The sequence below is a fragment of the Apium graveolens genome, chromosome 3 (assembly GCF_009905375.1).
Source record: "Apium graveolens cultivar Ventura chromosome 3, ASM990537v1, whole genome shotgun sequence".
NCBI classification, from domain to species: domain Eukaryota; kingdom Viridiplantae; phylum Streptophyta; class Magnoliopsida; order Apiales; family Apiaceae; genus Apium; species Apium graveolens.
This window is the reverse complement of record NC_133649.1, coordinates 54,575,528-54,587,821: the sequence shown is the minus strand read 5'-3', so window position 1 is coordinate 54,587,821 and position 12,294 is coordinate 54,575,528.

Below are 12,294 nucleotides of genomic sequence, written 5' to 3'. Positions count from 1 at the left end.
AAAAAAATGCCTTCATCAATTAAATTCATAGCAAAAGAAAATCTCCACTATAATTTATTCAATTTTTGATTCCCCATCACTTTCCGCCTGTAAAATTAGTTAGAACTTTATAGAATAGGTTAGTGGAGATTGAATAAAATTATCATTTTCTAACATCAAGATTAACACGCCATTAGAGTGAGCGATCCCCTAACAATAAACACTAACCCAAAGTAGAGTCTTGTTTTAAATAATAAATTTATAATTATGTTAAAACATGTATAATAAAACATGTTTTAGTTTACTTAGATATGGTACTTCAGGACCGAGAATTTCTTTCAAGTGTTCACAAAAGTTAGGGTACTATCGTGTATTTATAATACATCAATCATCCAAGAGAAATTCCTTTTAATATATACACCAAGAAACACTTTATCATATAATATAGCATGGAGTATTTTATTATGAGGTGCAACTCAATTCAGTGTCAATTAGAAACACATTCTAGTTTTCATTTACTCTTGCCAGAGACTTTTAAGAGTTGTCCTTAGTAATATAGGCCGGACTGCTGGTCCAAATACCCTTTTTTCATTTGAGGGACGTTCTCGAGAATTTATTGGACTGCTTCCGACAGTTAAGATCCTTCCGGGATAATCATTTTCAAGTGGGTCATATAAAGAACTTAAATTAAATCACTCACATATGGTGAGATTATTTAACAATCAAATAATCGTATCCACCACAAGATACTATCTCTTCATAACCTATACAAGGTCATCTACGATTATCTGAGCTTTACACAAATAACCATCTATATTCCTCTGAATTGACACCTTTGGGTGTGTGAACTGCAGTTTCAAAAAGAAAGTTTCTCTATTTTTAAGAGAAAATGATTCGCAGGGCACACTATTTGCACAACTTCAGGTGTGAAAGGACTACCAGTCCAAATAAATTTTCTTTATAATTGCCTCAATTATATCCTTTATTCTGGACAAGACATAATATATCGAGATCTCAATATTGTTCATTACTTTTATTCTCTCTAATTTGTCGTGTCTATAATCTCTTCCTGAGATCCTTCAAAAGTTATTGATTTCTCAATCTAGCCATCATCAATTATTGCTCCTTTTTCCTTCTTTTTTTTCTTGTATAATATATGGAACAAACTTGCCTATCCCGCTTCAGGAGTTCATTAGATATAGTAGTATCTTAAGGTTGTCATTCTGTGACATTAATATTATTGGAGCATATGTAGCTGGTGAATGTAACACAGTCACTATTTATGGTCATCAAATATATAAATGAATTATCTTATGAACTTCTGGTTCATATTAACATCCTTTTTAGGATCAAGATGAGGCAACGATAATTCATTCTCATATAAATATTCACCGACTATTTATTTTCTCCCCCTGATTTCAATCAAGTCATAAAGAAATACACTTATGATTCCAATAATATATATCCAATGGTGGAATCGATCTTAATATCGTGGTGGAAAATCTATGATGACCAAATAATTTGTTTATGACGGGGAGGAAATATGAAAACTTGTTTATATGATGCGAATCATTATATAATTGATACAAAATACTCAACAATTTTCATGGACAAGATAATACGCATTGTGAGATTTACCAGCATTATATAATCACATATTCTAAACAATGAATTTCGCATACTTCAGGCAGCGGGTTGATAAAACTTGGTACATAAAAATATCTCATTGTACTATATCTTTGCTGGTGATTAATTATATCTTACAAGCAAATAACATATTTATCACTGAGAAGAATCTGCAGGTTCTTCAACAAAAGTTCATATAAATTTCAATTATTATTCGCATCTTTATTAAATTGATGAATTGGCTTGTAATGTCCAGCTATAAAGTTATCAGTAAACTTCTGGTTTATTTCAAAATCAATTACAGTAAAAAAATATTCTTCAATTGTCTTGGAGAGTACGATTACATCAATAATATACATACCCTTTTGGGTAAATATATTTAAGAATAATATGATAAAATGTATATGCTCTTCAGGAGTCGTCTTATACATCCTCTTCAGGAGCCTTATAATGAGTCATTCTATATAATACTCTCCCTTTGAATGACTCATATTAGATATTCGGTATTGATATTAGTCATCTTTATCTCATTTAAGAGAAATATTTCTTATACACATGATAAGAATACGATCAAAAGTGTTTGTAATATCATGACGATTACTATAGGCATGATCGATATCCTTTGATTTTCTAATTTTGTCATATACACTCTAAGGAATGGAAGGGTGTCATTTGTTGCAATACATTATTTTTCTATCAATAATTCAAATTTAATAAATTAAAATTAGTCACAATATCAACTTATGATTGTAACAAACCAATTTCATAACACTGAATCTGTAGGATACTATTTAATATATATTTATTCAACTAAATTCTATTATATCCAAATAGCACACTATTCTTTATATAGATCCATCTTCCAGGGAGATTATATCATTTAGGATATAAACATAATTTGACTAATATATCATTCTTTTAGAATGTAAACAACTATTTAAACATAACAAAATGTGTGATAAAAAATAAAAGAATTTTATTATATAGAGTCAACTTCTGGTTGTTATTAGATGCAAATTTTGGTTGTAAATATATATAATCAATCTATTAAAAACAACGTCAAATAGGTGTTGTCGATAATACCAACATCATTTAACTTAAAAGGGATAAAAATCACTTTAATAAATGCTAAGATTAAATCACAGAGTCACATAATGATTTTATCATTTACCAAGATATCATATAAAGATTTCAAAATATTACTTATTTGAAGCATGCATAATATGTAATACACTCTAATATGTGAGCAAGACAACTTAATACAAGTGGCATAGTGTGTGCGTATACGACTTCTCTTTCAAACCATAGTATATAAGTTTTGACTATCTCAAAATTTTCATAGCAAATATAAACATAAATCAACCACTTAAGTGACATGACCATGAGTGTCAATTCATGCCAATGAATCGCTTGAAGAGAGCTATTTTTAAAAAAAATCAGAATAAATTCATGGCCATGAATTTATATTCATGCTCATGAATTTCTGCTGTAATTAAAGTTGGATGATTATACTTGTATGTGTACTACTCCTGAAATTATCATAAAAAATCACACAGGTGGAGTAAAAATAATGCATACCTTTGATGATCTACCACGAGCATATCTACGAGTATGAGCACGTTCTCATCCACGTCCAAATTTGCTTACTTAGCCCAAGATCATTACTGGTCACAACATTCACTTCAAGAAATGGTGTTGAACCAGTTGGACGGGCTTGATAATTTTTCATCGATAGTTCATTATTTTTGCTCAGCAAGAAACAAGACTAATATAAGCTCGAAATATTTCTGAAACTCTTTTTCACGATACTGCTATGGCAGGAGCATATTATTGGCGTGGAATGTGGAGTATGTTTTCTCCAACATAACCAAATATTCAGTTTTCAATAGCTTTCGCAATTTTCTTGCTCAGAGGTTTTGTAACACCCCCAAATCTGGGGTCGGGGATCCGGGTTGTCACGAGTTCCATTTCCCTTAATAACACTCAATCTTTATAAAAAACCAACTACTGCGTACTGTGACCCCACAATATACACACACACCACAAGTTATAGTCTCAGAGATGAATACCAAAAATAACACAAGTCATTTTATTCCACAATAATAAACCATTACACCTTAAAAGGGTTTCTGAATAATTTACTTATTCCTTGCCATTATTACAATTCATAATATACATAAGTCTGGTATATCAAAAGTTGAAAGCCTGGCCTATTGGTAGTTCCTACCTCAGCTACAGCGTCATCAACGCCTACAAGAAACTGCGGAATGTTTCCAAACCGCTCACGAATTGGGAGCTTGATCCTGTTCATCTTGTCTATCTATTGTTGTGTGATGAAAGAAGAAAGCAAGGGTGAGCAACAAGCCCACCGAAATAATATGTATTATAATTAACAATATATGAGCATTCTCATAGTACTCATGAAAGTCTTGGTCAAGAAGAAATGAACCAAGTTTGTTATTTTAATGCGACAAAGTCACAAAATATTCAGTATATATATACATATATACTTCTCAAATCTTTGAAATCCTCTGACATATATAATATACACAGAGTTCCAGTTTATAACTGTATAAAATATCGTTGCAAGGTGATCTCATATATCTAACCTTGTCTCAACGTTTTTCTGAAAATCTTTGTCATGCATAAGATAATCATTTACTAGATATAAGTTGAAAAGATGAAGTTACAAGATACTCCAATATACTTATATCTTTTACGAATACTATTTGAACTACCACCGTTCAAGTTATAATTAGTTTCAAAAGTTCATCACACAAATGAGACTACAAGATAAGACTTGAATATATTCAATCATTGAAATATTATTGAATGAAATGAAGTTACGAGATACTTCATTAAGTCCCGATATATATATATATATATATATATATATATATATATATATATATCCATATATATCTCTCATACATTTCCTGAAAACCTCTTTCATGTAAAGTATGAACAGAGTTACAATATCCAATGAATTTGGAAAGAAAAGAATTTTGGCATAAACCCGATATCTTGTTGATCAGGCAAAGATACCAATAAGTAACTTTTTCTACTGTAGATGAATGAATTCCTCGCCGGTCATCACCCTGACCGCATTAGGACCTCGTGCTAGACCGTTACCTGGCCACTCACGCGTGGATGGACTGTCACCCAGCCTCTTACACCTTCATAGACCGTACACCGGCCTGTCGCTTATGCCGACTCAATTAGATGGACTTACTTCCCGAACATTGGGCAAGTAATCAAATTGTTTTCTCAAAACAGCAACCTCGTTGCGAATATAAAATACACCACAGAGCCGGATCCCTCAGGTTTTGAGCGAGTATTTAAATCCCCTTCGAAAGGAGGATCTTAAATATAAAAATGAGTTTTGGGATCCGCCATAACTTTTAAAAATCATTTTGAAGACTCGAAAATATTTTTAAGAATGTTTGGAGTAATGCTGATTTAATAAAATAAATCAGTCCCAATATATTAGAAAATATCTGAATATTATTATTTAAATAATATTCCCATAAAGAATAATCTTTATAAAAATAATTGAAGTAGAAGTTTTAAAACTCATACTTGAAATGAATATTAATAACCAAAGATATACTTACACGAAAGTATGATCTTTATTTGAATAATCGAAAATATGTTTGATTATCGAAACATTATTCTTTAATAAAATAAAGAATATTATTTAGTAAATAAGCGGAGTAATAAGTCCTCGAATGAATATTCAAAATAATATTCATTAAATAGAATAAACAGAGTCGTAAGTCCTCGAATGAATATTCAAAATAATATTCATTAAATAAAATAAACGGAGTCATAAGTCCTCGAGTGAATATTCAAAGTAATATTCATTAAATAAAGTAAGCGGAGTCATAAGTCCTCGAATGAATATTCAGAATAATATTCATTAAATAAAATAAAGTTATCGAATAAACCTTATTCGATTAATAGTTTTGAAAACTATATCAATATATATATATATATTATACTCGGGAACATCGACTCCCGGTTTAGAAAAATGTTCACCTTTGGGTCCCATATACTAAGGGTATACGCAACTACTGCTTATCTCTAGCATAGGTATTATGCAACTTATAAGCAATTGAATCAACAATTAGATATCAAGATTACGAAACAGACATGCATATATACCATATCATATGCTCCAATATATCGCAATATTTGCTAATAATAATCATGCACTTATCACAAGATAATGCATATACATATATTTACATCACAACAATAGTATAACGGGTAGAAAACTTGCATGAGTGCTCCGGGATAGACTTAAGCTTAGAGTGGGTCCGGTAACCTATGAACAACAACATAAGCCGGAATTAAACCACGGTCGCTTAAGAAACTAGACTTTAACCAATTGAACCCTAACGTTTGCTTGTGGTCAGTGCTACGCTTAACAAATCACATAAGTCGTTCGAGTACCCTCGGCTCCACCATTTTTAATAAATTAACCATTAAGAATTTTAAGGCGATTCTTTCACGAGTACTCTACCAACTTCCTAATACACTTGACATAATTGTTTCATACTCCAATTAGTCATTTAAGGGCCTTAACCAAGGTTTCAAAGTAAGGAGAGGGGTAATGGTTCGTTCGCGAAACGCCGTTACTTAAAACGGTCGTTTCTCCAAAACCGTACATCGGATTCAAGCGAACCACATATCAAAACGAAGCTTGTAACATGAACTATCTAAACATGGTAATGGTCAGTTCATGGAAGTGAGTGTTCTGGTGCAAAGGTTAAGCACAAAACAGTCTAAGGTAAATCGGGCATTACGACAGCTATGTTTACGCGATTACCAAAGTTTAAACTACTCCAATCAACCACAAATCAACCACAAATCAACCCATAACCACCAATACCACCAAACGTCATCCAAACCTTACTAACTCAGTCCATATCCTCATGATTTTTCCAACTTATTCAATCTCAAACAAGAGCTACTAACTATACTTAAGGTTCATCAACCAACAACCAAGATTTATAACCCAAAATCATTATAATTCCAACCAAACTCTAAACATACAAGAATCATGCTCTCATGAACTATAACAAACAAAACCAAATATAATACTCAAAGTAAAGTTAGGGTTTGGAGGTGTTATACCTTCCTTAGAGTGATTAGAGTAGCTAGAAAGTCTTAGGGAGCCTCCTACAAGCTTGATCTTTCCAAAGAAATCAAGAACAAAAAGTTAGGTTTTGAAGTTTCTAAAAAACAGATTGAAAGAACTGTCAAAAATATGGTCTTACCATGCTTATTTGGACGAGACTTGTGAACAAGAGTTGTAGGCCATCTCAATACCTTTCCAAAGAGCTATAGAACATACTATTTGAGTGAGTATTGAAGGAGATATGGTAGTTTGAAGTTGCTGCTCTGGTTTTGGCCGAGAGCTTGCTTCTTTAAAATGAAAAGTCAAGTTTGTGTTATGATTTTTTGTTTTGTTTCTTTGTTTATGGCTTGGCTAATTTTGAGGATTTACCATGGAAAAAATTGAATGGATCACAATCAACCAACAACACACTTCTTTTTGTGCTTAGGTCATCATTCTTATGTCATCCAATTGCCACATGTTTCTTCCTTGTGGTTTGATGATATCACAATCATTGGCTTCTTGTACAAGCTTGTCTCTTGGTCGCTTATTTGTTTTACGGTTCGCTTAACTTTCGTTCTCGTTCGTCGTTTGAGGGATCATATCCGGGATCTTATTACTTAGGTTCCCCTAAACCTTTCTCAATATTTTATATTCCTTTTTACGATCCCCTCTTAAAATTCTTGAATTTAAATCATTTTTATCCTGTCACCTTATACTCAATTCTTTCGGTATCTGGTGGATTTTCGGGAAAAAATCAAAGTGTTCGGATTTGGATTCTGACGATCTTTACATACACTTATTTACTTTATGGAGTACTAATATGATCTTAGAATTTCCATACATTACTCCTATATAACGTGCTCTGATAATTTTCCTTAATCAGCATCATCAACAAAAGTTACTATTCATCCGTGTTTCAAAATTTTCCAAAAATTGGGGTTATTACAAGTTTTGTTCCCTTCTTTAATTGTGTCACCAAGACCCATAGCGCTAAGATGGATTTCCGCATCCAAAATTCATGTCAAGTAATTTTTTCCGGTGACATCAAGTGCGTTGAACTCAAATTTTTTAAAATTCAACATTTCTTATATTACTATAATAAACATAATATAAAATCAGAAAAAAATCATGGTCATGAATTTATATTCATGCCCATGAATTTCTACTATATCTCAAGTTGGTTCCCTTTAATGTGCATGGTTCGTTAACACTTTTTATAATAAGCACATTCGGTTAATATTTAAAATATGCAAACAAAACACATATGCATTAATATTTAAAAATGCATGACGACATAGCATGATGATGGTATATTGAATTCAATCTACTATATATGTAGCGTCTAGCACGTTGCACCCATTTTCACATTTATAATTTATCTCACCCCACTAAAAAAATATAGTTTCCTAGTATATTAAAGTAAGGAAGGTGGGAACTATTAAAGCAAATAAGGATGAAACATATTGATCCAATATCTCAAATCAAATATCATACAAAATGGCTAATTATGATAAAGTCAAATCTGATCAGTTTCAAAGAATACCAATTTACTCTATGAAGATGATTTTATCTTAAAAAGTATAAAACAAGACAAATGTAGAAATTTTCGGGACCTTTCCAAAATGGTAAGGCTCGTTGAAAACGAACAAGTAACGAATTCAGAAAATAAATATTTGTGGACTGTAAAATCAGAATCAGCTCTTGATTATGATAGTATTTTGATATTTAAGACATCGAAATCACAGTATATGGTAATGGAATGTGAAGCCAAAAGGTAAATATTGAAAAAAGATTTCCAAAATGGTATGGCTCATAATATTTGAATAAATATTTAATTTACTATGAATTTTAGAAGTTACTGCATATCACCTTGATTCAAACAATCAGATTACACAAAATGCAGATTTTGACATACTTATTAGCAGATTTTGGAAAAACACAATGAACAAATATTGTAGATAATCAAAAAAAAACCTTTACAACGAGTATAAGCTCAATAAATTTCGATGGATATTGTATCAGATACAAAATATACAAGAATCAGACACATAATAAACATATAAAGATCATCTATCGCAAGAGAAACGAAGTAAACTAAAAATAGTGTATTTACCTCATGCACAAACTGAAATATTAAATTTTATGTAGAATCCTTTTTCTTCTTGGATTTCCAACACATATTTACACTTTGATGATCTTCATTCAGCACTTAAGTAAAACTGATCTTCTTATTTTATAAGTAAATTGTGCTGATAACGTGTTAGAAATATATTATGATAACTATATAATAGATATGTGAAAAAGAGAGAGATCAAGAAGAGAATATTGTATTCATTCAAGTGTATATTCAAGCCTACCTTTGGCACCTATTTATAGGTGAATAGATGGATGTTACAAGATATACGAAAGGTTAAAGGACATGGGTTATATGAAGTAGAAAGCCAAGAGTTATAAACTAGAAAGTTAAGAGTTTTATTCTAGAAAGTTCTAAGAATATCCATGCTATAACATATTCATTTTTTTTGTTAAGGCTATGGAAAGTAAAATGTCTGTTTTCCGAACTAGTCATTCATTGTATCATTCTTCATTCTATTAAGGTTGTTTTAGGTATTTAGTGATATATTTTGGAAATGAAACTAACTATGATTATGCATTCGACTCGCTGTGATGACCTAACATGCCTTTCTAGTTTCTATGATGTTTTTTAAAATATATATGACATTAAATCACTGGATTATTCTTTAACATAACTTTTTCGTTTAATCTCACAGTAAGCTTATATCGCTCTCAATTTGCTGAGAAGTGAGAGGTATATATATTACCTAATTAATGTATCTTAAACTAGGGGCGGAAGAGGTTCCATGGCTACAAAATTTTGTTTGATTAGATCATATAGTATATTGTTTTCTTAAGTACAGAGATTAGTTGAATTAGCTTTGTTTTATGTATTGCATGCATTTACAAATCACAAAAGCATTACTGCATAACATAGCACCACATGAGTTGCAATCTAAGTTATATGTTCAAGTTTTGCGATTTGTTTAAGTATAAAATATGATCAGGTTTTTCTGGATTTCCTTGTTTGAGAGTTCTGAGATTATTTTGTTCAATATTAAACATACTGTTAACCAGTACACTCCAATATTACGAAATTATTTTACTGTACATCAAGAAAAGTAGAACTGGAGGCAATTTTCCGTCGACGAAGCAAAAGTTACAAATTCTTAGCTACCACACCACGGCTTAATTATGAAACTATCTACATTAAACGAAGCATCATTCCTAACTCTTATGTTGGATTATGATGATAAAAATATTAACCGCGTATACATTTTTGTTAAGTTGTGATCGCGGTTCAAAATGAAGAAGAAAGAAGATAAATGAATCTAGTTAAGCCACGGTGTTTTGTCGAGGCTTCAAAGTGGAACACCCGTAGTATAAGATTTCTCACCAATTGTGTGGTCTCTTTCTTTCATTTACTTCTTCGTATGATGGTAAGACTAAAGTATGGCTGTGTTTCAAGTCGAGACTCTTAAGTACTAAAACACTCGTGGAAATACTAGTAAACAATTGCTGCGTCAACTGGCAAGCCGAGCCTTATAGTCTTTTACAAACTTTCAAACTTCTTTATTGCAGTTTGATACAGATAACGATAGTTTTTTCTAAAATTTCTCAACCATCAAAAAAAATTGTTAATTAGATATATAAATACAAAAAGTATATTTATAATTAATATGTTTTTTTAGTTTAAGAGTTATATGCAATTTGATTTAAAGAACAACATGACCAATTTTCAAAGGTTGTTAATTATTAAAGTGAAATGTTGTCAAGTTTATATAAAAATGAGTAAAAATAAAATTTAATATATATAAATATTCGACAAGATTGAAAATTATTTTAACAATGCCTTGGTGATGTTTTTCTAATATTATTAAAATTTGATAGAACCATCTAATTAAAATTGTCCATCAAAAAGACAATGAAGCTAGGCTGTTATAAAAGGAGGCCTAAGGTTGGCTCGAAGCATAACCAGTCATGGGCAGTAAAGATGGGTAGAATAGCCGAAGGGTCCAAAATGTGCTTACTCACTCTTTCTCTATTCTTAGTGTTCGTGACTCTCAATTTACCATCCAAAACTAAAGCATCATCCTCTTACTCTCCACCAACACCACCATCTCAACAATCTCCTCATCCCCGGACTCGTAATCCTGTAGTGCCTTACTTTCCTTTTTATTACCACGCACCGCCACCAACACACGTTCCCAAGTACAAGTCTCCACCACCTTCTCCTCCAATGCACTCATCAACACCAAATCATCATCACTCACCGCAACGTCCTATCGTGCCCTACTTTCCATTTTATTACCACGGACCGCCACCACCTCCCGTTCACAAGTACAAGTCTCCGCCTCCCATGCACTCACATTACCCCTCACCTCGACCTATTGTGCCTTACTATCCTTTTTTTCCACTGCCACCACCTCCTGTCCACAAGTACAAGTCTCCGCCTCCTATGAACTGGCCACCACCAAAACATTACCACTCACCGCTACCTATTGTGCCTTACTATCCATTTTTTCCACCGCCACCATCACCGCCTGTCAACAAATATAAGTCTCCACCACCCAGAACACCCGTATATAAATACAAGTCCCCACCTCCACCTAAACATTATACTGCACCACTACATCACTAGTTGAAGCAGTTTTCTTTACTAAAATATGAATAAATTTGTTTGCCTGATACTCTCAAGTAACCTTGCCTTATTTTTCTGAAACATGTGAATTTACTTTTTTCTTTTTTCTGAAATTTAATGCAAGCCAAACACCCCGCTAATAATTAATGAATTGCTACTAAATCAATGATATTATAAGTTATGTCAATTAAAAATTAAGAGTGGAATCAGTTATATGTTTCTTCTTGATAAGCTAGCAAGCAACGTTTACAGGACAAAGCGAAGCACTGGCACACCAAAAAGACCCAAGTAAATTAAGAGCTTGCTGTATATTTTCTGCATTTCCGGTATAGCTTATTTGGTTTTGGTTCGAATGACATGGTATGTAAGAAATAAGATGTATTGGTCAACTCTCGAGACAGAGGTTCAGTTGTAATTGCTCAGTACGCACAGTAAAGCGATCTGCAGTATTATTTATGTTAATTGTACCGGATGACATAATATAATTTTAAAATACAACCTTATAACCAGGCACGCTAATTCTTTTTAATATTTTAAGTTTTTTACATTTTTTATAATTTTATAAATAAAAATTATATTTAAATTTAGATCCTCACTTCAACATTTGAGGTTTTTCTTAATTTCAATAATTTACTCGACACTTACTAAATAATTTTTAATTTAATAATGGTTTAACAATTAATATTCAACTGAAATTATTAAAAAAAGATTGATATGAATTTTATATTCATTGTATAATTGTACTTATACTTTATTCTAATAATTAAAATACACTTTCTTTAGTATCGAATAAAACTTATCTAACTACCGTATACACTTTTGATACTAGATTTATTGATTCTCGATTATATACTTTAAAATCTAATGA